This window comes from Lampetra fluviatilis, chromosome 43 (genome assembly GCF_964198595.1).
Source record: "Lampetra fluviatilis chromosome 43, kcLamFluv1.1, whole genome shotgun sequence".
Taxonomy (NCBI): domain Eukaryota; kingdom Metazoa; phylum Chordata; class Hyperoartia; order Petromyzontiformes; family Petromyzontidae; genus Lampetra; species Lampetra fluviatilis.
The window spans coordinates 4,652,069-4,680,009 of NC_136317.1; the positions used below are offsets into that span (position 1 = coordinate 4,652,069).

Consider the following 27,941-nt stretch of genomic DNA (forward strand, 5'->3'; position numbering starts at 1 on the left):
GAGAGAGAGGGAAGAGAGAGAGAGGGGGAGACTCTCTCTCTATTGACGGACTTCCAGAAAATCTCTCTCCTGTGCGTCTGGGTTGCGGATCGGGGAGTTTTTCACTCGGGATCTCTCATTTCCTCTTAGCCCCCTTTTTGCCGCACCGTAAGTCGCGGGTCCCGTATGCCTCCCCACCACCACCCCCCCTCTCCGCCGAGCGAGAGGGTACAGAGGGAGAAAAGGACGATGTATGTTTTGCAACAACAACAACAACACAAATATTAATCGTAAAAGTAAAACGTTGGGGGGGCGGGGTGGGCATCGTTCGGTTGAGCGGACCGAAGATGAATAATAATAATAATCACGCGACACGATCGAGTCCACATCTCATCGTGCGTAAACTCACACCGCGCGCGCATCACGACAATTCGCGGCCCACATCTGCATAATCACCGCGACGATGTGTGCCCGCGCGCGTGCGTTATTGTGTATGTGGACGTGTGCGTTCGCGTGCGTTCGCGTGCGCGCGCGCGCGCGCGCGCGTGTGTGTATGTCGAAGAGGCTCTCGCAATGTACGTACGAAATGTCGTACTTAATTTGTCGCGCGATGTTATTTAAGCGATCGTTCGTCAATCACGTATCGTCATACAGTACGGCGCTGTGTGTCTGGTTGGTGCACACTTGGGGAGACAAAGGCGGACGGGCGTGGTGTTGGCTGCCCAGCCCTCTCGTGTGCCGTGCCGGCCTTCATAGGTACTGCTCGTCAACAGCCCTTGCCCCAACAGTCTGTTACAGGCTATAGGGTGGGGGGGGGGTATTCATATCTGTTCGCCGTCATCTGAGTTTGAATATCTGACAGCGCTAACATCATTGGCGAACGCATCCTCTTTAGGAAACTCCCAGCCACCCTCCCACCCTCCCTTCCACCCTTCCGCCCTCCCACCCTTCACCATCCCCGCAATGACCAGAGTGGTGAAGTATGCTCAAGCAACTACTTCGTCTACTCGCCCTGTCAAAGCCTCCCCCACGCCCTGGCAGTGATTGCGAGAGGCCTTCATCCAGCGGTGGATTGGCATTGATTTACATGTGTATATCAATCTGTCACTTATGTAGATTTTAGTTAATTGAGATATTGAAATACGTGGTCCTAATTAATTCTATTACCGATCCTCCTTGAGCTGCGGCAGTTGTTAAAACTGCTCCGGTAAATATTTAATTTCATGCAATTAACAGCGCGTCTTCTTCACATATCTCTAGAATTTTTTGGCGTTTTTATCTATAAAACCGTACACACACACACTAAAGACAGCATTTCTCGGCATTGTTATTTAATGGCAACATTTATGGAAAACCACGGACGGCTCAGACGCTGATTTTGTCGTAAATAATATTTGAACAATAACTTGCTACATATATGTGTGTGTGTGTTTTACGTGTTGCATTGTATCACCACGGACAGGCCCGTTTGATATCGCTATCCGAATAAAACTAAGCGCTCACACACACATACACACACGCGTGTTCACGGATACGTACACCCCCCCCCCCCGCTCCCCCACGTACCCAACCAACACGCATAGCCATTACAGACTGTTGGGGTGCCCGCAAGTTAGCGGAAACAGCACACGCGCATATGCCGTAATACGCACACGCATACATATGCGCGAATAACCCCTTCACACGCAGAGACACAAGCGTGTGTTGGACAGGTGTTGCGAATTCACACTCAAAGCACGCACACACACACACACGAAGACAAAGATCCCCCTTACAGCCTTAACAGAGACTGTTGGGGCAGGCGCTGTTGTTGGCGAGCACCTGTGAAGGCCGACACGGCACACGAAGGGGTGGCTGGCCAACACCACGCCCGGCCGCCTTTGTCTTCCTAGTGCTGATGTTCCCACACACTGCGCCGGTGTACTCATTTAAGGCTGAGTCGGCCTTCGGGGATTCCCAGAAACAGTTCAAAAATGTTGTCACAATTTATTGGACGCGAGCGGGAATCGAACTGCGTGTATTCGTAGCGCGGCGCGCTAATCACTGCGCCACCGCTCCCCGCAGTTGCACGCGATGTGGCCACCAGACCCCGGCTCCCTCGTTCCTCGCCGCGCCCTGGGAACGGAGAGCGGGGGGGGGGGGAGGAAGAAAGGAGAATAGCGGAACGAAAAGGGGGGGGGGAAGCGGTGAAAGCTGGGAGAGAGGATAGCAAGGAGCGGATATGGAATGGGCATCGAAGAGCGGCAGAAAGCGGAGAGTGTAGAGCAGAGTGGAGAGTAGAGTGTAGGGCTGATGAGAGAGAGAGAGGGGAGCTCTGCATGCAGATATGAGCTACCCGTCGGAGGCCGTCGGACTGCGAGAAGGGCTGTGTGCAGAACGAGAGAGTGAGCGAGAGAATGAGCGAGAGAGTGAGCGAGAGAGTGAGCGAGAGAGTGAGCGAGAGAGTGAGCGAGAGAATGAGCGAGAGAGTGAGCGAGAGGTGGGGGTTTACATAAGCAAAGTTATTATTAAAAAAAAATTACGAAATGATGAACGAAGCAAAGTGCCGACTACACCGAGCATCTTCTTGTTTCCACTGATCGTAAAAAAAAGAGAGCAGAGTGGAGAGGAGAGTGTAGGGCTGATGAGAGAGAGAGAGAGGAGATGGAACGGAGCGAGGGGAGATGCGAGAGAGAGAGAGGGGTAGAGAGTGAGATACTTTTAAACTAATTTTATTGCCGCCAGCAGCAGCAGCAACAGCTCTGAAGCCAATTTGGACACGGGGTCACTAACATCGAGTACAGCAACGTCGCCATTGCCACAACCGCGGCACGCGCATCGCCCGCTTCAAGTCGACCGGTCAAAACGTGAAAGGTTGCACTGTTTGTGTAGTGAGAGAGAGAGAGAGAGCGCGAAGTTGGGAGTGAGTGCGGGAGGTGACCCCTGACCCGAGTGACCCCCCCCCCCTCTCTCCGGGAGCCTCTCACCTACGAGTCTCCACGCCTCGATCGACAGCGATCGCGATAATTACCTCCGGCGAGTGAGCGCACCGAACAGCGTGGCCCATTTGTTTAAGCGTGGCAGGCCAGCGTGGCCCACGTGGATGATGGAACGGGGCTTCCCCCTTCACCGTGTTTCAGTCGCCCGGCTACGCGCGTCCCCCCCCCCCCCCCGATGTTGAAGTTCGTTGTGCGTCGCCGCAACTCCGATTGGCTACGTGCGGTGCGAAAGAAGTTCACCAAACGGGCGTACCGTAAACAACTACGTGTCGCTTTGTAACGGGCTGTTGGGGGAAGTGCAGTCAGCGAGCACATGTGAAGGCCGAGGGGGTGGATGGCCAGCACCACGCCCGGCCGCCTTTGTCTCCACAGTAGCGATGTTTACACACCGCACCAGGTACTCATTTCAGGTTGAGTCGACCTAGAGTAGGTGCAGGATCGGGTTCAAATAGTCGCCGCTGGTATTGGCCGTGAGCGGGAATGGAACTCGCATCGCTGGGTTCGGAGCGCAATGCCCTTGACACGGCATGGGCGCGATCTCAGAGGTTACAACACCCAGTGACACACACACGTGCTATAGGTTACACACACAGCCACGTACATACACCCGCACACCTGCGCTATAGATTACACAAAAGGCAAATGCAAAGATCCCCCATATAGCCTTTAACAGACTGTAGGGGCAAGTGCTGTTCGCGAGCACCTATGAAGGCCGGCGCGGCACACGAGGGGGTTGGGTGGCCAGCACCACGCCCGACCGCCTTTGTCTCCCCAGTGACGATGTTTACACACCGCACCAGGCGCTCATTTGAGGCTGAGCCGACCTAGGAGAGCCCCAGGACCGGTTCAGATAATCGTCACCAATGTTGACCGTGAGCGGGAATCGAACCCGGCATTCGTAGCGCAGCGCGCTAACCGCTACGCTACCGTTCCCCACATGGGTTACAAAGACAAAGGCCCCCCGTATAGCCTCAACAGACTGTTGGGGCAAGTGCTCACACAGCTACACACGCGCACTGTGAGTTACAGGCGAATTCAAATCCAATCGCAATTGCGACTTATCCACTTTCCAATCATATGCCGTGCCGTTTTAATATAACTTCCTTTTTGCTGCTACTGCTGTTGTCAAATCTGTACGATGGTGATGATCATTTAAATTTTGTTCTTTCTGAACTTTGCCGATTTTTGTATTTCCACGCGTGTCTGTTTTAACCGCAACCGTGTGTACACGCGGCGTGTACTCATGCGCCTATAAGTGTACACGCACGCACGTGTACACGCAGCTCATTGTGCGATTTGAAGAATAAAGAGCAAATTACAGACGATGAGAATTTGCACCGGTTGAATGGCACATTTTGATGATGATGTAACAATAATATAATAATCGCGCACTAATATTTTGCTCGTACTTAATTTTTAGCCTGAATGTAAGATTAAAAAAATACATGTTTTAACACGAAAAAAAATAGAAACCTTGCATATATTTATTTTTACTGTGGTTATCTTGACGGTCGTCATTTATGCTTAAATGAATATTGCGGTGGTACGTGTTGCGGTGCACGTAACAGCGAATCTGACTGTGAACCACGTAATTTACGATTCCTAATGTACGTGACTTTTTTTTTTAAACGCACTGCGGGATCAAGGTCTAACAGAACGCCGTGTTTTTCCATGGGAGGTGGGTGGGGGTTATTTGACCATACTTCACCATGCTGGTCGGTGCATGTTGGTGAAGGGGGGCGGGGGAAGGAACAGTTCACCACCGATATGAGCCATGACCTCGGATTTGAACTCAGATGCCGGGGCTGTAGAGCAGTGCGCTAACCACTGCACCACCGCTCGTCGCGAGCCTGTTATTTTTTTTTTCCTTGAACAAAGACAAAGATCTCCGGTATAACCTCGACAGACTGTTGGGCCAAGTGCTGTTAGTGAGCACCTATGAATAAGGGCACGGCACACGAGATAGGGCGCAACACCACGCTTGGCCGCCTTTGTCTCCCTCGTGGCGATGTTTACACACCGCACCAGGTACTCATTTGAGGCTGAGTCGATCTATGGGAGGCCCAGGACCGGTTCAGATAAGCGCTGGTGTTGGTGGCCGTGAGCGGGAATCGAACTCGGGTCGCCGGATTTGTAGCGCAGCGTAGCCCTAACCTCTGTACCACCGCTCCCCACACACACACACCCACACTGCCACCCCAACAACCTTGGATATTGTATGTAATATAGCTGGCACGAATTTTCTTGACAAACTGTATGCAATATGGTCAAGAAGTATGTTAAGCATTCGCCTTTTTTTTTATTAGCTCCGCGAAAATTAATTGCATTCCGTAAATAATGCAACGTTTCAACGTGTCTCTATTAATTAATCAAACGCTGCAAATGTTTGCGTGTTTTTATTAATTAATGCGGAAATTAATATATTACGATGAAGAATATTAAGATTGATATCTTTGAAAGCCTATTTTAGTTAATCCGTGTGTCTGTATGTGGCTGTGTGTTTGTGCGTCACTTTAATAGGCGCTCGCTAACAGTACTTGCCCCAAAAGACTATTAGGGTTATACGGGGGATCTTTGTCTTGTACGTCTATGTTGTTTATATCCGTGTCTATGTAATGTGTCTTCTTGTGTCTGTGTGTGTAAGGCCAATATCGGTGACGATTATCTGAACCGGTCATGGGCCTCCCCTAGGTCGACTCAGCCTCAAATGAGTACCTGGTGTAATGTGTAGCAAACATCGCCACTGGGGAGACAAAGGCGGTCGGGCGTGGTCCTGGCCACCCACCCCCTCGTGGTGCCGTGCCGGCCTTCATAGGTGCTCGCTAACAGCACTTGCCCCAACAGTATATGAAGGCTATACGGGGGATCTTTGTCTTTGTGTATGTTCATGAATGTGTGCTTGCGTGTAATCTGTCCGCGGGGAGCGGTGGCGCAGTGGTTAGCGCGCTGTGCTCCGAACCGGTCCATGACCCGAGTTCGATTCCCGCTCGTGCGATGTGTAAACATCGCCGACAGGGAGACAAAGGCGGCCGGGCGTTGTGCTGACCCATCGTGTGCCGGACCGCCCTTAGCAGTGCTTGGCCCGGCATTCTGTTTAAAAGGCTACACTGGGGATCTTTGTCTTTGTGATGTGTCCCGCTGTGTCTATGGACGCGCGCACACGTGTGTGTGTGTGTGTGTCCGTGCAGGTGCTTCTAACTTACTAGATCTCCATGCGCGTGTGTGTGTATATATATACACACAAAATTTCACCGTTATCTACACGTACAAATCATCATCAGCCATGATCGATCCACTGCTGAATGAACCCCCCCCCCCTCTTCCAAGGCGCCACCGCCTCTCACGATCTGGCGATTCGAAGATCCACTCATCATCAGCTGCACACCGAGATGGCTTCACCTCTCCATCGCTCACATCCTCTCTCTGACGACATCGCATACACGCGCACACACACATATATATAGTCGCGTGAAAATAAAATCGAAATGTGAAAACGCGCACGTTGTAATGACTGGAGAATCTCCGTTCTTTACTCGTGAAAGCGCGCACATATATATGTGCAGTATATTGCAGTATATTGAATGCAACGCGTTGCATGTATGTGTGTGCGTGTGTAAGCGTGGGGAGCGGCAGTGTAGAGGTTATTGCGCTGCGCTATAAACTCGACGACCCGAGTTCGATTCCCGCTCACGGCCAACGCCAGCGACGATTATTTGAACCGGTCCTGGGCCTCCCCTAGGTCGACTCAGCCTCAAGTGAGTACCTGGTGCGGTGTGTAGTCATCGCCACTTGGGAGTCTGTTACGGCTATACGGGGGATCTTTGTCTTGTATATAGGCGTTCGTAAACGTTGCATACTAAATACAAATACGAAAGATCCACCGTGTGACCTCTAGGAGCTCCTGCGGACAAGTGCTGTTAGCGAGCACCTAGGAGGGCACACGAGGGGGTGGGTGGTCTTCTTCTTGGCGTCGGTGTGTATAAGTCCTTAAACGTCCACGTGTGTGTGCGGGTTACGGTGTGTCTGTACACGTGCGGCACACTACACAATCCTCCATTCGTACACCATTCCGGCCTTCATAGGTACTCGCTGACAGCACCTACCCCAGCAGCCTCTTGAAGGCTATCCGGGGAACTTCTGTATTTCGTGCGCGCGCACCACGCGGCGTGGTGGTCGCCTGCGACTCGCAGCCGACACCTGCGCGCTCACCCACACAGGTGAGCCCTTGCACGCGCTCACCCAGACAGGTGAGGCCTTGCACGCGCTCACCCACACAGGTGAGCCCTTGCACCCGCTCACCCAGACGGTGTGGCAGCGTGACGCGCTGTATCGGCGATGTCTTTGTGCCGCTGTGTGTCTGCGTGCTAGCGTGCCACTTGCCCCAACAGTCTTGTTGGAGGCTACACGGGGGATCTTTGTCTTTGCGCGCGACTGAGCTCATGGCGAACATCGAACCGTTCCTGGGCACTCACCTAAGTCGACTCAGCCTTAAATTAGTAACTTGGTGTGGCGGTGTGGTTAAACAAAAACACATCAGTACTGGGAGACACACCCCCTCGTGTACCGTTCAGGCCTTAATAGGTGCTCACTAACAGCACTCGCCCCAACAGTCTGTTACAAACTACATTGGGGATATTTGCCTCTGTGTATTCGTGACTCACAAGTTGCATCGATATACACACGCGACACGTGCGCGCGTAAATACCCAGGCAGGCACGCACGCACAATTGCACAACCGCGCAGACACATGCCCGCGTATACACACACACACACGCACACACGGACTCGTACTCGTACGCACATACACACACGCACATATACCCATACATAGACACGCAACGTACAAAGACAAGACCCACCCCCACCCCCCCACCCTCGGCGTTAAGCTATCACAGACTTTGTACTGATGATTTGTTTTTTTATTAAGCACATCCAGCGAGTACTCTTTGCAGGCTGAGTCGACCTCGGGGAGGCCCTGTGCCCGGTTTGGATATCGCCTGTCACTGATGTCAGCCGGGGGACTTGCAATCGAACGAAAGTTAATATCAGGCTGCGTAGAGCCACCGCTGCCCCAAAGACAAAGATCACCCGTATAGCCTTAACAGACTGCGGGGGCAAGTGCTGTTAGCAAGCCCCTATGGAAGCCGGAACGGCACACGAGAGGGTGGGTGGGTGGCCAGCACCACTTCCGGCCGCCTTTGTCTCCCCAGTGGTGATGTTTACACATTGCACCAGCTACCCATTTGAGGCTGAGTCGACTTAACACACAGACACACACACGCACGCACCACCAATACGTCAGGACTGGTGCAGTTGCATGCGTTGCCTGGGCATCATCATCATCATCATCTCGAAGGGCTATTACCAATGTAAACAATTAAGGCGGCTTTACGATCCCAAGCACCATGGGGTCATTTACCGCAGCATAATACCGCGATTTATGCCACAATCAGCGCGCAGCGATATTTGCAATGGGAAGAGACGCTCATGCTCCTGCTGCTGCTGCTGCTGCTGTTGTTGTTGTTATTGTTGTAGCTGTTAAATAATGAACGCTGTCTCGAAATTGGGTTTTGTTCCACGCGCGTTCTCACCCTCAAGCACTCACTCGCTCCAAGACAAAGATCCCCCGTATAGCCTTAACAGCCTGTTGGGGGCAAGTGCTGTTCGCGGCACAGCACGCATGGCGGTCCGTCTTCAAGCGCCACGCCTGACCGCCTTTGTCTCCCCAGTGGCGACGTTTACACACCGCACGGGGGTACACATTTGAGGCTGAGTCGACTCTAGGCGGAGGCCCAGGTCCGGTTCAGATAATCGTCACCGGTGTTGATGGCCGTGAGCGGGAATCGAACTCGGGTGGCCGGGTCCGTAGCGCGACGCGCCAACTGCTACGCCACCGCTCCCCCAGAGTGGACGCACACGGACACAGGCAGAATTCATTTTCTTCGGCTTCAACATTGAGACGAGAACAGTGAAACATCCTCACATCCCCACCCCCTTCTCTCTTCTTCTGTGCTGTCAGTCCTACAACAACAACATTACACAAGCCCCCGCGAGCGAGTTTACGCATTAGTCCGATCTGCATAAATGTAACTTAATTAGTCTCCCTCCCACCGTACGAGTCTCGAGCATGACACACGCAAACACACCCCGTTAACACACAAAACGCAAAAGATCCACCGTATAGCCTTCAACAGAATGTGTCGGGGGGGGGCGAGCGCTGTTAGCCGATGAAGGCCGGTCACGGTGGTTCACGATGGGGTGGGTGGCCCAACACCACGCCCGGCCGCCTTTGTCTCCCCCCGTGACGATGTTTCTACACAGCAGCAACCAGGTACCCATTTGAGGCTGCTCCCCGCCTCCTCCCCCCCCAGGTGTGACCGGCTTCGATAACACTGGTCAAAAAAAAAAATGTTTTTCTGGCCTGGACTTTTGCAGCTGTTTTAAACTAATTTCAGGGTGCTGATTCCAAATCTGATCTCAGATTTGCTGTATCACATCTCCTTTTTATGCTATCGGCATACCACATTTTCATTGATTTTACCCGAAATTAACTCTGTTACTTATGATTGCAAGTTGTTGCCAGTCAGTGACTGCTTTAGTGTTAAAATATGGTGCTGTATTTTTAGGATAGTGTGTTTATAATATAATTTTATGTAGATATCCACATTTATTTAATCTTTTTCTTCTGCAGTTTTTATTAAAAATGCAATATTTGATATCTCAAAAACCTGATGTGATAGACAAAAACTGATGCCAGATTTGGAATCAGCACCCCAAAATTACCTTAAAACCGTTGGAATACATTATGCCAGAAAAAGTGTGTTGACCAGTGTAATCGTCACGGATGTCGATAATCCTGATCGGGAATCGAACTGGGGTTCTCTTTCCCGACTCGTGCCGTTCACGAGGCGTAGTCCAGCCACGCATCCGTTGCGCCAAACCGCGTGGACCTCTCACGAGAGCGTTGATCGCACGAACTTCCTCTTGACTGCCGGCCATACACCGGCATCTACGAGTTTATTTGTTTGGTTCGCGTTTCCACACAACTCCGCTAACCGCTACGCTACCGTTTCCCCCCCCACCACCCACACACCCTACACATATGGGACATGTATGCATACGCGCAGATATACAACGGCAATCGACGTTCACAACGAAGTGGCGGTGACGTCACCACGACGCTTGTGCCAGGCTAGGTGCACGTTGAGGCCACGTGAAGTGTCGAACGCCCGCTGGCAGGAGGTCACGGGGCAGACCCAGCAGGTGCCATGGGTCGACTGACTGAGATGACTGAGATGACTGGCCGATGCACCACCTGTGCCCACGTATATACTACAAATACCAACCAATACCCCAGCCATTCGCCACTAAGTGACGGCGACGTCACCACGGCGCCTGTGCCAGGCTAGGTACACTTTGAGGCCACGTGAAGTGTCGAAGGCTTTTTATACAGGAGGAGGTCTCGGGACAGACCCAGCAGGTGCCATGGGTTGGCTGACTGAGATGACTGGTAGATGCACCACTAGCTGTACCCCCTACTGTGCCAGGCTAGGTGCAGGAGGAGGTCTCGGGACAGACCCAGCAGGTGCCATGGGTTGGCTGACTGAGATGACCGGTAGATGCACCACCAGCTGTACCCCCTACTGTGCCAGGCTAGGTGCAGGAGGAGGTCTCTGGACAGACCCAGCAGGTGCCATGGGTTGGCTGACTGAGATGACCGGTAGATGCACCACCAGCTGTACCCCCTATTGTGCCAGGCTAGGTGCAGGAGGAGGTCTGGGGACAGACACAGCAGTTGTCATGGGTTGGCTGACTGAGATGACCGGTAGATGCACCACCAGCTGTACCCTCTACTGTGCCAGGCTAGGTGCAGGAGGAGGTCTCGGGACAGACCCAGCAGGTGCCATGGGTTGGCTGACTTAGATGACCGGTAGATGCACCACCAGCTGTACCCCCTATTGTGCCAGGCTAGGTGCAGGAGGAGGTCTCGGGACAGACCCAGCAGGTGCCATGGGTTGGCTGACTGAGATGACCGGTAGATGCACCACCAGCTGTACCCTCTACTGTGCCAGGCTAGGTGCAGGAGGATGTCTCGGGACAGACCCAGCAGGTGCCATGGGTTGGCTGACTGAGATGACCGGGAGATGCACCACCAGCTGTACCCCCCCTACCGTGCCAACTTGCTGTGTGCCGTGCCGGCCTTTATAGGTGCTCGCTAACAGCACTTGCCCCTACAGTCTGTCAAGGCTATACGGGTGATCTTTGTCTTTGGGGCAGCGGTGGCGCTACGCAGCCTGATATTAACTTTCGTTCGATTGCAAGTCCCCCGGCTGACATCAGTGGCAGGCGATATCCGAACCGGGCACAGGGCCTCTCCGAGGTCGACTCAGCCTGCAAAGTGTACCCGCTGGAGGTGCTTAATGAAAACCAAATCATCAGTACCGGTGGGGAGACAAAGGCGGCCTCGTACGTGCTCGCTAATTACCCCCCCCCCCCCCCAAAAAAAAAAGTCTGTGATAACTAACAGCACTTGCCCCTACAGTCTGTTTAAGGCTATACGGGAGATCTTTGTCTTTGTTGTAAGTATAAGTCGCGTATGTACTCGTGCGTGTGTGTTGCGTGTGAATGTGCGTGTGGATTGTGTGTGTGAGTGTAAATGCGTATCATGCGTGCCGGTGTGCACTTTGGCGTGTGTTATGTGCGTCTGTGTAATATTCATGCATGCGTCTGTGTTAAATGAGCCTTGTGGCGGTACCCCGGTGTTCCGTAGGACCCCGGCTCTCGCACGATGTCCGTGATGCAGTCACTTTTAGTCCGCCGATGATCGGCGATGCGGCAATGGACTCATCTCGACGAGCTATACAGGATGCGCTATTCAAAGTTGACATTTTCGATGACGGATTGTGTTATGCTGATGTGTGGCGTTTCGACATCGCGAAGTAGCACCGATTGCGGATTGATTGGTACTCAGTCGCAGAGTTAACTACACCCCTGGGAAAAATAGTGTCCCAGAAATAACATCTTTAATTGCCTCGGCCCATTTTGTATTATTTCGTACCCCGGGTTACCGCCCTAAGGATCAAATATGCAAGTGTCTGAACGTGGACGGACATATGTTTATATATGTGTGTGTGTTTGTATGTATCACACGTGCATAGGTGCGTGTGCATATACCTACATATGTGTATGTGTGCGTGTAACAACGACCGCCGTTCGCTATTAAGTGGTGATGACGTTACAGGTCGCTTGTGCAAGGCTAGGTGCACTTTTAAGCCACGTGGAGTGTCAAATACTCTGGCAGGGAGTCACGGGACAGACGCGGGTGCCATGGGTTGATTGACTGAGATGACCGGCAGATGCACCACCTGTGCTCTCCACTGTACTAACTTGCTGCGTTTTATCCGCCCGGCGCGCCGCTCGTTGTTGTGAGAATCGCTCCTCCGTCTCCGTTGTTGCTGGAGGGCGACTGCCTCCAACTGCCAAGCGGCGTCCTTCACGAGCCTCCTCCTCCACAGAGGCCGACCTCGACACCGCTGGTAGCAGTCCATACAAGTCATCACAAAAGATACAAAGATCACCCGTATAGCCTTAGCAGACTGTTGGGGCAAGCGCTGTTAGCGAGCACCTATGAAGGCCGACACGGCACACGAAGCAGTCGGTGGCCAGCAGCACGCCCGGCCGCCTTTGTCTCCCTCGTGGTGATATTTCACGCACCGCACTCACCCTCTGACTCACCACACCTGCAAGTTGCAGCAACACCCCTCACCCCCACTCGCCCCCCCCCCCCCCACTCACCGACCCACTCGCCGACACCGCAGCTAAACTCACCTCCCTTTGCGCATCTTCCGTTCCAAATCGGCTCGTTCCCCACCTTCCCACTCCAACAACCCTCAAGCACGTTCGGTGCAGCTTGTTGCTGGCGCTCTGCGATGCTGTGTTCGGAGCCTCTGCTCCGTAACCCATGATAATAATAATAATTATCGTAATAAAAACAGCATTATCTATACGGCCCGTTATCTTTCACTTTCTCCCAAGCGGGCACGGAGCTTGTATACGCACATGCAACCACGCGGGGTGCAACAGAATTGCTGGACAACAAACTCTGCAAGGTGCACTCACGCTCGTGTGATGTTATCTCTGCGGACGGGTTCGTTGTCATAGCGCACGCACACCTTCGCAGTGTGCACGTGTGCGTGTTGTAATAGGCGACGTTTCGGGCACTGGACCTTCTTCATAGCGCGTGTTAGGCGTCGGGCACTGGCACGTCTTCGTAGCGTGAGCATCCAGCAGTGGATTGGACATGGCTGATGATGATGACGAGAGTAATCGCGCGTGACTGTGATTCTAGCCAGTGAATGTGGGTGTACGTGTGTGTGTACCTGTGTGTACATGTGTGTGTGCGTGTATGTGTGTACGTGTGTGTGTACGTGTGTGTGTGTGTTTTTGTGTACGTGTGTGTGTACGTGTGGGTGTGTAAGTGTGTGTGTGTTTGTGTACGTGTGTGTGTGCGTGTGTGTGCGTGTGTGCGTGTGTGTGTACGTGTGTGTGTGTGCGTGTGTGTGTTTGTGTACGTGTGTGTACGTGTGTGCGTGTGTGATGTGTGTGAGGAATGTGCTGAGTGTGGTGGTCATCCATAATAGAGGGTGTTTTTTGGGGGGTTAGATGGCCTAAATAAATAAACGTGTCGTTAAACCCGCCACCACCCGACACAGCCAACTAGTAAGGTTTGTCACGTGAACGACACGTGCCCATTCGTCACGACCACAGCACACCGGAGTGTTGGAGAGCAAATCCACAACATTTGCAATTCAAGTACGACGTTTCGCCAGCAATTACACCGGGCATCATCAGGCGGCAGGCAGATTTGTGGTGGGGTATTGATGATGGTCACGATGGAGAGTCGATTGCCGATGGTTTTGTGCGTGAGCTCACGGCCAATGACGGTGGTGAATATTTGAACCGGTTCTGGGCCGCCCCTAGGTCGACTCGGCCTTAAATTAGTAACTGCTGCTGGTGGAGACAAAGGCGAATGTGCGTGTGCCGTTCCGGCCTTCGTCGTCTGTTGAAGGCTACACGTTTGCACTAATTTACGTGTTTATATATGTCTATATATAGTACAATGAACAGCACTATTCAAGATGTATGTGTGTTGAACTTCTTTCGCACCGTACACAGCCAACCGTGCGAATCGGAGGTGTGGTAGAAGGACAGCAAACTAAACACGCGAACAAAAAACTGTTCTGAAGATGCAGTAATGGATAAGAGTTGCCGCGTGTATTGAATTGGAGCGTTGTCATGATTATTATCGTCATCATCATCATCATCAGATACTTGCGAATGGAACGGCAGCGTATCGGTTAGCGCACTGCGCCACGAACCCAGTCACCCGAGTTCGACTCCTTCTCACGGCCACCAACACCAACGACTCATTATCTGACCCATGTCGCGAGCCTCCCCTAGGTCGACTCAGCCTCAAAAACGAGTACCTGTTTGCTGTGTGCAGACGTATGTTTGTTGTTCATATATGAACGATGGCTTGGGAAGGCCTTCATCCAGCGGTGGATAGACCCTGGATGATGTTGACGATACATCGATTAGACTCAATATCCCGTTAAGTTGCTCTTCTCAAAGCATACCAATGGTGCATTTCGAATGACATCTCTCTGTATATATGATCCACGACCATCTCTCACTGTTCTGCGATGCATTTAAAACAAACCTGAAATCCAGCGAAGTGCTTTAATCGCTCCATCTCCCAGGCGGGCGTCCTCTCTCTCTCTCTCTCAGACGCGCTCCATTCCTCGCCTGCACTCCGCTATTAATCTTGAACATTGGCCATCATCATCGATCATCATTATCATGATACACCATCAATCATTCATTATCGATCATTATCATCATCAATCATCATCAATAATCACCAATCATCATCATCAATCATACATCAATCTTCATTAATTATCAATCATAATGACCATACATCCATCATCATCATCATATGTCATCAATCATTAATTATCAATCATCATCATTAATAATCATTAATAATCATCAATCATCAGCATCCATCATCATCATCATCATATGTCATCAATCATTCATTATCAATCATTATCATTAATAATCGTTAATCATCATCAATCATACATCATTCATTATCAATCATCAACATCATGCATCCATGATCATCAATCGTCATCATCCATCATTATTATCATCAATCATCATTAATAATCATCAATCATCATCAATCACCATTATTAATAATCATCAATCATCATCAATCATCATCCATCATTATCATCAATCAGCATCATCAATCATCATTATTAATAATCATCAATCATCATCAATCATCATCCATCATTATCATCAATCAGCATCATCAATCATCATTATTAATAATCATCAATCATCATCAATCATCATCCATCATTATCATCAATCAGCATCATCAATCATCATTATTAATAATCATCAATCATCATCAATCATCATCCATCATTATCATCAATCAGCATCATCAATCATCATCATCATCTCTTCCAAGTCACGACTCGTGCCCTTGTCCAAGCCCGGCCGACTTTTCTTTATGGATGACTTCACCAAAGTCTGGCTATCGTCTTGTCATCCACGTGCTTCTTCCTTTGCTGTCGCTTGATGTCGTTTTAAACGCGTCTCTCTCGATCTCGATCTCTCGATCTCTTTCAAAGCTCCTTTGCGCACTTCTCAGCTTGTCTTTATAAACAGGTTCCCATCACTTCGCCCGATTTCGGTCCGTGCGATCTCGCGCTGTTTATGCGCCTAACATATTTCGACCCAGAAAGTATCTGCAGTACGCGGTTTCAATTGACTCTACATGCGGCTCTGTGGTGTACTGCGTGTGCAACTGTGTGTGTGCTACTGTGTGTGTGTACTGTGTGTGTACTGTGTGTGTGCTGCTGTGTGTGTACTGCGTGTGCTACTGTGTGTGTGTACTGTGTGTGTACTGTGTGTGTACTGTGTGTGTACTGTGTGTGTGTACTGTGTGTGTTTACTGTGTGTGTGTATTGTGTGTGTACTGTGTGTGTGCTGCTGTGTGTGTGTACTGTGTGTGTGCTACTGTGTGTGTGTACTGTGTGTGTACTGTGTGTGTACTGTGTGTTTACTGTGTGTGTGTATTGTGTGTGTACTGTGTGTGCTACTGTGTGTGTGTACTGTGTGTGTGCTACTGTGTGTGTGTACTGTGTGTGTACTGTGTGTGTACTGTGTGTTTACTGTGTGTGTGTATTGTGTGTGTACTGTGTGTGCTACTGTGTGTGTGTACTGTGTGTGTGCTACTGTGTGTGTGTACTGTGTGTGTACTGTGTGTGTACTGTGTGTGTACTGTGTGTGTACTGTGTGTGTGTACTGTGTGTGTGCTGCTGTGTACTGTGTGTGCTACTGTGTGTGTGTACTGTGTGTGTACTGTGTGTGTACTGTGTGTGTGCTACTGTGTACTGTGTGTGTACTGTGTGTGTGTACTGTGTGTGTACTGTGTGTGTGTACTGTGTGTGTACTGTGTGTGTACTGTGTGTGTGCTACTGTGTACTGTGTGTGTACTGTGTGTGTACTGTGTGTGTGTACTGTGTGTGTGCTACTGTGTGTGTACTGTGTGTGTGCTACTGTGTACTGTGTGTGTACTGTGTGTGTACTGTGTGTGTACTGTGTGTGTACTGTGTGTGTGCTACTGTGTGTGTACTGTGTGTGTGTACTGTGTGTGTGCTACTGTGTACTGTGTGTGTACTGTGTGTGTACTGTGTGTGTACTGTGTGTGTGTACTGTGTGTGTGCTACTGTGTACTGTGTGTGTACTGTGTGTGTGTACTGTGTGTGTACTGTGTGTGTACTGTGTGTGTACTGTGTGTGTACTGTGTGTGTACTGTGTGTGTGCTGTGTGTGTGTACTGTGTGTGTACTGTGTGTGTGCTGTGTGTGTGTACTGTGTGTGTACTGTGTGTGTACTGTGTGTGTATTGTGTCTGTGTACTGTGTGTGTACTGTGTGTGTGCTACTGTGTGTGTACTGTGTGTGTACTGTGTGTGTGCTGTGTGTGTGTACTGTGTGTGTGTACTGTGTGTGTACTGTGTGTGTGCTGCTGTGTACTGTGTGTGTGCTACTGTGTGTGTACTGTGTGTGTACTGTGTGTGTGCTACTGTGTGTGTACTGTGTGTGTACTGTGTGTGTACTGTGTGTGTGCTACTGTGTGTGTACTGTGTGTGTACTGTGTGTGTACTGTGTGTGTGCTGTGTGTGTACTGTGTGTGTGTACTGTGTGTGTACTGTGTGTGTGCTGTGTGTGTGTACTGTGTGTGTACTGTGTGTGTGCTGTGTGTGTGTACTGTGTGTGTGCTGTGTGTGTGTACTGTGTGTGTACTGTGTGTGTGTACTGTGTGTGTACTGTGTGTGTGCTACTGTGTGTGTACTGTGTGTGTACTGTGTGTGTACTGTGTGTGTGTACTGTGTGTGTACTGTGTGTGTGCTGTGTGTGTGTACTGTGTGTGTACTGTGTGTGTGCTGTGTGTGTGTACTGTGTGTGTGTACTGTGTGTGTACTGTGTGTGTACTGTGTGTGTGTACTGTGTGTGTACTGTGTGTGTGCTACTGTGTACTGTGTGTGTGCTACTGTGTGTGTACTGTGTGTGTACTGTGTGTGTGCTACTGTGTGTGTACTGTGTGTGTACTGTGTGTGTACTGTGTGTGTACTGTGTGTGTGCTGTGTACTGTGTGTGTACTGTGTGTGTGTACTGTGTGTGTACTGTGTGTGTACTGTGTGTGTGCTACTGTGTGTGTACTGTGTGTGTGCTACTGTGTACTGTGTGTGTACTGTGTGTGTACTGTGTGTGTGTACTGTGTGTGTACTGTGTGTGTACTGTGTGTGTGTACTGTGTGTGTACTGTGTTGTACTGTGTGTGTGTACTGTGTGTGTACTGTGTGTGTACTGTGTGTGTGTACTGTGTGTGTGCTACTGTGTGTGTGTACTGTGTGTGTGTACTGTGTGTGTGTACTGTGTGTGTACTGTGTGTGTGTACTGTGTGTGTATTGTGTGTGTGTACTGTGTGTGTGCTGTGTGTGTACTGTGTGTGTGCTACTGTGTACTGTGTGTGTACTGTGTGTGTACTGTGTGTGTACTGTGTGTGTGCTACTGTGTGTGTGTACTGTGTGTGTACTGTGTGTGTACTGTGTGTGTGTACTGTGTGTGTACTGTGTGTGTACTGTGTGTGTGCTACTGTGTACTGTGTGTGTACTGTGTGTGTACTGTGTGTGTACTGTGTGTGTGCTACTGTGTACTGTGTGTGTACTGTGTGTGTACTGTGTGTGTACTGTGTGTGTGTACTGTGTGTGTGCTACTGTGTACTGTGTGTGTACTGTGTGTGTACTGTGTGTGTACTGTGTGTGTGTGTACTGTGTGTGTGTACTGTGTACTGTGTGTGTACTGTGTGTGTACTGTGTGTGTGTACTGTGTACTGTGTGTGTACTGTGTGTGTACTGTGTGTGTACTGTGTGTGTGTGTACTGTGTGTGTGTACTGTGTACTGTGTGTGTACTGTGTGTGTACTGTGTGTGTGCTACTGTGTGCTGTGTGTGTACTGTGTGTGTGCTACTGTGGGGAGTGGTAGTGTAGCGGTTATGGCGCTGCGCTGCGAACCTGGCGACACGAGTTCGATTCCCGCTCACGGCAAACGCCAGTGACGATTATCTGAACCGGTCTTGGGCCTCCCCTAGGTCGACTCAGCCTCAAACGAGTACCTGGTGCGGTGTGTAAACATCGCCGCTGGGGAGACAAAGGCGGCCGGGCGTGGTGCTGGGCACCCAAACCCCCTCATGTGCCGTTCTGGCCTTTATAGGTGCTCGCTAACAGCACTTGCCCCAACAGTCTGTTACAGGCTATACGGGGGATCTTTGTATTTGTCTTTGTACTGTGTGTGTGTACTGTATGTACTGTGTGTACTGTGTGCGCTACTCGGCAAGCAGCCGTCTCGTGCGATTTCGCTTTGTTCGCCCCTTGTTTTTGGAACGCATCTACCACTTCTGCTGCCCGCATGAAGCGAGCAATATCTACATCATGCATATATTTAAAAACAACACGTACTTTTCCAACGTCATATCGCAAGGCGCCCGTACACATTGCTTATATATATGTCGTCAATTTATGTGTCACTATTTATACACACGCAACACACGTTCGTTGCTTTTGTACATATCGAGTGCGAGCCGAACGTGGATCGCCAAAAAAAACTGAACGATAAATTTGATTGTTTCACTTATAGAACCGCGGCTGAGATTGTTCCAGGAGGGACATGGGGGGGGGGAGGGGGGGCTGGCGGGGGGGGGGGGGCTGGCGGGGGGGGGGGTGCTGGTGGGGGGGGGCTGGTTCTGTATGGGAGCCGGCTCCTTTCATCATCATCATCAAGGAACAGCAGCAGCTTTTTAAACCGCGTGTGGCCATCTCAACAATGCGCGCTCCTAATTGTCGTAATGAACTCATATCCCTTTACATGACTTTAGCCTCTCACTGATCCGGTCCATTGATTGAGACGCGCGCCTCGAAGTTGTTTAGAGGAGCAGGGTGGAGTGGAGGGTGGAGGAGGGTGGAGTGTGAGAGATGGTGGAGTGTGAGAGATGGTGGAGTGGAGTGTGAGAGATGGTGGAGTGGAATGTGAGTGATGGTGGAGTGTGATAGATGGTGGAGTGTGAGAGATGGTGGAGTGTGAGAGATGGTGGAGTGTGAGAGATGGTGGAGTGTGAGAGATGGTGGAGTGTGAGAGATGGTGGAGTGTGAGAGCTGGTGGAGTGGAGGGTGGAGTGGAGTGTGATAGATGGTGGATTGGAATGTGAGCGATGGTGGCGTGTGAGAGATGGTAGAGTGATGGTTGAGTGTGAGAGATGGTGGAGTGTGAGAGATGGTGGAATGTAAGCGATGGTGGAGTGTGAGAGATGGTGGAGAGAGGGTGGAGTGTGAGAGATGGTGGAGTGTGAGAGATGGTGGAGAGAGGGTGGAGTGTGAGACATGGTGGAGTGGAGTGTGAGAGATGGTGGAGTGGAATGTGAGTGATGGTGGAGTGTGATAGATGGTGGAGTGTGAGAGATGGTGGAGTGTGAGAGATGGTGGAGTGTGAGAGCTGGTGGAGTGGAGGGTGGAGTGGAGTGTGATAGATGGTGGATTGGAATGTGAGCGATGGTGGCGTGTGAGAGATGGTGGAGTGTGAGAGATGGTGGAATGTAAGCGATGGTGGAGTGTGAGAGATGGTGGAGAGAGGGTGGAGTGTGAGAGATGGTGGAGTGTGAGAGATGGTGGAGAGAGGGTGGAGTGTGAGACATGGTGGAATGATGGTGGAGTGTGAGAGATGGTGGAGTGTGAGAGATGGTGGAGTGTGAGAGATGGTGGAGTGATGGTGGAGTGTGAGAGATGGTAGAGTGGAATGTGAGTGATGGTGGCGTGTGAGAGATGGTGGATTGATGGTGGAATGTGAGAGATGGTGGAGTGTGAGAGATGGTGGAGAGAGGGTGGAGTGTGAAAGATGGTGGAGTATGAGAGATGGTGGAGTGATGGTGGAGTGTGCACTACGGGCAGTGAGTGAGTTGTTAAGTCAATTCGAGTGAGTGATTGTTGGGGCAGCTGCTGGTAGCGAACACCGAGAGAGTGGGTGGCCAACACCCCGCCCGGCCGCCTTTGTCTTCCCAGTAGCGATGTTTACACACCGCACCAGGTGCTAATTTGAGGCTGAGTAGACTTAGAGGAGGATCTGTATAGATAATCGTCACTGGTGTCGATGTCTTTGAGCGGGAATCGAACTCGAGTCGGCCGTTGTTAGTACACAGCGCACGAACTAACCACGTTACCGCTTCCCACACACAACAAAAAGACAAAGATCCCCCATATAGCCTTAACAGCCTGTAGGGGCAAGTGCTGTTAGCGAGCACCTATGAAGGCCGGAACGGTACACGAGGGGGTGGGTGGCCAGCACCACGCCCGACCGCCTTTTTCTCCACCAGTGGCAATGTTTACACACCGCACCAGGTACTAATTTGAGGCTGAGTCGACCTAGGGGAGGCCCGGGACCGGTTCAGATAATCGTTACTGGGTGTTTGGCCGTGAGCGTGAATCGAACCCGTGTCGCCGGGTTCATAGCGCAGCGCGCTAACCGCTACACCACCGCTCCCCAACTACTATCGCCCACACACAACAGACACACACGTGTACACATGTACACGCGCTAGAGACACGCGTTTAGAGCATTTGGTTGCTCTAAATGTCCACGTGTTGATGAGCCGCTTCGTTCAGCTATCATCTGTGATGGCGTTGTCGCTACTGTGGACGAGCTCAGGTAAAATAAAATAATAAAACACAGTTGCAAGTGCCGCACGCTCAACGTCTTGAGTTCAATTCCAAACACCGATCACAGATCACAGATGTTCATCTCCTCGGTGTGGGAGCTTCTAGGTACGGTGCGAAAGAAGTTTGACGTACAGTGTCACCATCACACCACCGATTAGTAGGGTTGACTACGTACGGCGCGAAAGAAATTCAACGTCCATACTTCATTAGCGCGCCTCGGCACATGGGCGAGAGAATTGCCGGAGAGGCATGGAGGTTGCAGCACCCAGGTGCCCGAGATGATCGTTTCAACCAAGATCTCTCCCGTGTATCCTGAACAGACTGTTGGGGCAAGCGCTGTTAGCGAGCACCTATGAAGGCCCGCACGGCGCCCCAGGGGTTGGGTGGACTACACTGCACCGGCCGCCTTTGTCTCCCGAGTGGGAACGTTGACGCGCCACGCCAGCTACTCATTCGAGGCCGAGTCGACCTTGGGGTGGCCCAGGACCGGCCCGAATATTATTGGGTGGCGATCGAGACATCGAACCGCGGCTCGCCGGTGTTGTCGGTGTTGTAGCGCAGAGCACGAACCCATCGCGCCACCACAACCCTCGTCACACACACACTTGCTACACACACTTGCTACACACACTTGCTACACACACTTGCTGTACACACTTGCTACACACACTTGCTACACACACTTGCTACACACACTTGCTGTACACACTCGCTACACACACTCGCTACACACACTTGCTGTACACACTCGCTACACACACTTGCTACACACACTTGCTACACACACTTGTTGTACACACTCGCTACACACACTCGCTACACACATATGCTACACACACTTGCTGTACACACTTGCTACACACACTTGCTACACACACTTGCTGTACACACTCGCTACACACACTTGCTACACACACTTGTTGTACACACTCGCTACACACACTTGCTGTACACACTCGCTACACACACTTGCTACACACACTCGCTACACACACTTGCTACACACACTTGTTGTACACACTCGCTACACACACTTGCAGTACACACTCGCTACACACACTTGCTGTACACACTCGCTACACACACTTGCTACACACACTCGCTACACACACTTGTTGTACACACTCGCTACACACACTTGCTACACACACTTGTTGTACACACTCGCTACACACACTTGCAGTACACACTCGCTACACACACTTGCTGTACACACTCGCTACACACACTTGCTACACACACTTGTTGTACACACTCGCTACACACACTCGCTACACACACTTGCTACACACACTCGCTACACACACTTGCTACACACACTCGCTACACACACTTGCTACACACACTTGCTACACACACTTGCTGTACACACTCGCTACACACACTTGCAGTACACACTCGCTACACACACTTGCTGTACACACTCGCTACACACACTTGCTACACACACTTGCTGTACACACTCGCTACACACACTTGCTACACACACTTGTTGTACACACTCGCTACACACACTTGCTACACACACTTGCTGTACACACTCGCTACACACACTTGCTACACACACTTGCTACACACACTTGCTACACACACTTGCTGTACACACTCGCTACACACACTCGCTACACACACTTGTTGTACACACTCGCTACACACACTCGCTACACACACTTGCTACACACACTCGCTACACACACTTGCTACACACACTTGCTACACACACTCGCTACACACACTCGCTACACACACTCGCTACACACACTTGCTACACACACTCGCTACACACACTTGCTACACACACTTGCTACACACACTTGCTGTACACACTCGCTACACACACTTGCTACACACACTTGTTGTACACACTCGCTACACACACTCGCTACACACACTTGCTACACACACTCGCTACACACACTTGCTACACACACTTGTTGTACACACTCGCTACACACACTTGCAGTACACACTCGCTACACACACTTGCTGTACACACTCGCTACACACACTTGCTACACACACTTGCTACACACACTTGCTGTACACACTCGCTACACACACTTGCTACACACACTTGTTGTACACACTCGCTACACACTCGCTACACACACTTGCTACACACACTCGCTACACACACTTGCTACACACACTTGCTGTACACACTCGCTACACACACTTGCTACACACACTTGCTACACACACTTGCTACACACACTTGCTGTACACACTCGCTATACACACTCGCTACACACACTTGTTGTACACACTCGCTACACACACTTGCTACACACACTTGCTACACACACTTGCTGTACACACTCGCTACACACACTTGCTACACACACTTGTTGTACACACTCGCTACACACACTTGCTACACACACTTGGTGTACACACTTGCTACACACACTTGCTACACACACTTGCTGTACACACTCGCTACACACACTTGCTGTACACACTCGCTACACACACTTGCTACACACACTCGCTACACACACTTGCTACACACACTTGCTACACACACTTGCTACACACACTCGCTACACACACTTGCTGTACAAACTTGCTACACACACTCGCTACACACACTTGCTACACACACTTGCTACACACACTTGCTACACACACTCGCTACACACACTTGCTACACACACTCGCTACACACACTTGCTACACACACTTGCTGTACACACTCGCTACACACACTTGCTACACACACTCGCTACACACACTTGCTGTACACACTCGCTACACACACTTGCTGTACACACTCGCTACACACACTTGCTACACACACTCGCTACACACACTCGCTACACACACTTGCTGTACACACTCGCTACACACACTTGCTACACACACTCGCTACACACACTCGCTACACACACTTGCTGTACACACTCGCTACACACACTTGCTACACACACTCGCTACACACACTCGCTACACACACTTGCTGTACACACTCGCTACACACACTTGCTACACACACTCGCTACACACACTTGCTACACACACTTGCTGTACACACTCGCTACACACACTTGCTGTACACACTCGCTACACACACTTGCTGTACACACTCGCTACACACACTTGCTACACACACTCGCTACACACACTTGCTGTACAAACTTGCTACACACACGTGGCACATCGACTGCACATTTTGCTGCATCTTAGCACGGCGCGGCACGCGAATGGCATTGTCTGACCTCGATTCCATCATCCGTGGATGTAATCGTACACGTGTCTGTGTGTTTGTGTGTTGGGGTTTTGTGTTGTTGTTGTTGTTGTTAGCGGGTGCATTCGTGATGATTGTCACTTCGATACAGACACGACGTGTGACTGCTACTCTCTTGGTGTCGTTGTTGTTACGAAATGTCGGTTGGCTTTGTGATTCAGTGAGAACTTTTTGTTCAAGTTGCCATCGGTGGAAGGGGCTTGCGGGGAGGGTTGGGTTATGTTGTTTTAAGACCACTGCGACATCTGCAGGGACTGTCACTGCCAATACTAAGCCGTCATCGACTCCAAACTCGAGGACCCTCTCCATGCAGACGACGATCTGGAGCCTTAATTAAGTGTTTTTTTTACGAGAGAAATAAAATCTAAATGTGTGTATACACATAGATAATTTTCATAATAGTTACGTTACGATGAGTATCAGAGTTTAATCAGTTCAGGTCAGAGGCGGGAGTTTGACTTGCATATATGTGGGGGGGGGGGGGGGGGGGGTCTGGGGGGTGAGGCTGAGGTTCGCTTTGTACTTCACATTAAGAATCTGGGGTGCATCTAATTGATTGATTTTAAATCTCAATTATAAACTACTGATTTTTTTTATAGGTGTCCAGTTTGGGTGGAGCGTTGCTCCCCTCCCCTCGTGACCCCCTCGTGACCCCCCTCGTGCCCCCCTTCGTGACCCCCCTCGTGCCCCCCCTCGTGACCCCCCTCGTGCCCCCCCTCGTGCCCCCCCCTCGTGACCCCCCCTCGTGACCCCCCCTCGTGCCCCCCCTCGTGACCCCCTCGTGATCCCCCTCGTGCCCCCCCTCGTGACCCCCCTCGTGATCCCCCTCGTGACCCCCCTCGTGCCCCCCCTCGTGACCCCCCTCGTGACCCCCTTCGTGACCCCCCTCGTGACCCCCCCTCGTGACCCCCCTCGTCACCCCCCCTCGTGCCCCCCCTCGTGACCCCCCCCTCGTGCCCCCCCTCGTGACCCCCCCTCGTGACCCCCCCTCCCAAACTGCGGCCATGCTTCAGGTGGCTTCGTGCGTGTGTCCATTGCAGCAGAGTGAACGCTGAGCGGCAGCCTTGGAAGGCCGTCATCATCCAGCAGTGGATTGACCATGTCCGATGACGATTGGTAGAAGCATTTGGTATATATGTATGTAATATCGATGCAATTGTTGTTAGAGTTCTAGGAAATAACAACAAACATTTAAATTACACTACTAATCACCATCAGGCCTGAGTGACCAAAATTAATATGAAGTCTGTTTTAATCACGAACATTATGGGTTCTCACGATGAATATAAAAATAAAGGCATTTTTCATATATTTCTGTGCAGCTTTTAAACGTATACTACAATTGGGCAGTAGTCTAGTCCTTCTAGAACATCGTTAGAATGTACGTCGTTGAGTCAGTAAGGTCACTAAAACCCGGTCTATACCCGTTAACAAAAATAATCAACACATTCGTCAATAACAAAAGCGCCGCGCGCGTGCGCGTGTGGCCTTAAAAGGAATAACTATGAAAATGAAATATACGGTAATAGGCGACGTTTCGGGCAACCGTCCTTGTTCAGCAGCACATAAATCACTGTGCGTATTAGATCGCCACATCCCACTCACTGGACGAGGCCTACGCATCCGCATCAGCAGCAGCAGTCTGCGTGTGAGAAAAATACCGACGACAAACCACCATGTACCCCAAGCCGTAATGTAATCAACCCACAGAAAGTATTACGGTAAGAACAACAACAACAACAACAAACAACGTAATTGCATCGGCACTTTGTTGATCAGTAATTAAGACGCGGAATTGTGCCCGCCGCTAAAATACAAAACCCACAATGACGTCTCGCCGCTCATTGCTTCGTCCCCTTTGCAAATTCTCTCTCCCCCCCCCCCCCCTTCGTCGTTGCTTCTGTGGCCGAGTTCCGAGGTCACAAAACCCGTGCAGGCGCGTCCCGTCCTCATCCGCTGCCGAGTAACAAAACCCCGACGAGCCATCCGAACGTTGCCGGCCTTGCGCTCAGCTTGAAACGCGACGGCGCAACAGAAGCCGATGAACGAACTGAATAAACAAACAAAACACACGATACGAATCTCACTTCCCCGATGAACTTCACCGCTGCTGGTCACTGTGGGTCGGAGGTGAGCACCGTTAGGGGGGTGGTGGTGGTGTCAGATGCGCGCGGTGCCCCACGTCTCGCCACGTGCGTCATCCACACACACCCAGCTGACGCCACGGCGCTTCGCTTGACGGGAATTGATTGCGCGTTGTGTTCCTAATTAGCGGTTGACAACTCCCATTTGCTGATAATTCAATTTAACGAGTCGCAATCGTCCTTCATTAACCCCGCTGACCCAACCGGGGCCACGACGATTTATGTTGTAATTTTGTACCGCCACCGCCACCATCATCATCATGGCTGCCACTCTGATCACCCATGATTATCTTCATCATCATCATGCCGGCTATAATCGTCGTCGTCATCACCACCACTATCATCATTATCATCATCACCGTCACTAAATTCATTGTCATCAACATAATCATCATTGCCACTAAGATGTTCACTAAAATCATTATCATCAACGTCATCACCACGATCATCACCACCATCGTCCTCATCATCCTTGATATCATCGTTATCACCACCATCGCCACAACCATATTCATCACCACTATCGTAACCAACATCATCATCAATCAACATCACCACCACCACCACAATTGACATCAACCCTTATTGACATCATCACCATCGAGGGCACGAGTTCCGATGTCAAAACACCGCGAGATCCCCAATCCACTCTTAAGCAAGCGCGTTTCCAGCGCAAAACCCCCCACCCCGTAGCTCCTCCACCTCCTCCTCCTCGCTAAACCCTCGCTCACGGCCCGAGTCAAATATAATTGTTGAGTCAGGCGTAATGGATGGAGCTATTGTGAGCGATGCAACTTGAACTTCTACAAAGCGCCGTTCGGTTGAGCACGCGTAATAGCCAAGCCACCGACAGACCCCCACACACCCCCCTCGGGAGGGGGGGGGGTAGGGGGGGGGGGGTGCGTGGGGGTGGTGTGCGACCTCAAAATAAAAAAAAACCTCGACCTTGAACCCCGAGGAGCCAGAGGTCGGATAAACTTACCCGACTCGCACAATCGTCGCCGCCACCGCTATTGATTACGGCGGACATTTTTATTGTAGCGATCAATTGATGTTCAACTGATCCCTGTCGCTCCCGCATAAAGGACAGCGCCGATTCAACTGTGTGGGTGGATGTGGCTGGGGGGGGGGGGGGATGCTGGGATGGCAGGGGGGTGGTGCGTGGGGAGGGGGTGGAGATGGGGCGGTGGTTCGGCTGGAATTCCCCACACGGACAGGAAACTATTAAAACAAAAGTCAAA

The 27,941-nt window shown here is 51.0% G+C and overlaps 1 long non-coding RNA gene across 2 annotated transcripts; it reads right to left on the reverse strand.

The window, feature by feature from the left end:
- Window positions 1–892: 892 nt before the first annotated feature.
- LOC144947044 (uncharacterized) lies at window positions 893–27,785 on the reverse strand. 2 transcript variants are annotated; one of them, XR_013639967.1, is made up of 5 exons: window positions 27,683–27,785; window positions 12,345–12,490; window positions 8,941–8,978; window positions 6,210–6,380; window positions 893–2,554 (listed from the first exon to the last, which is right to left on the reverse strand). It is a non-coding gene; the product is annotated as an uncharacterized LOC144947044 (long non-coding RNA). The 2 variants fall into 2 exon arrangements; XR_013639968.1 differs by lacking the exon at window positions 27,683–27,785 and adding an exon at window positions 12,681–12,719.
- Between the last annotated feature and the right edge of the window lie 156 nt (window positions 27,786–27,941).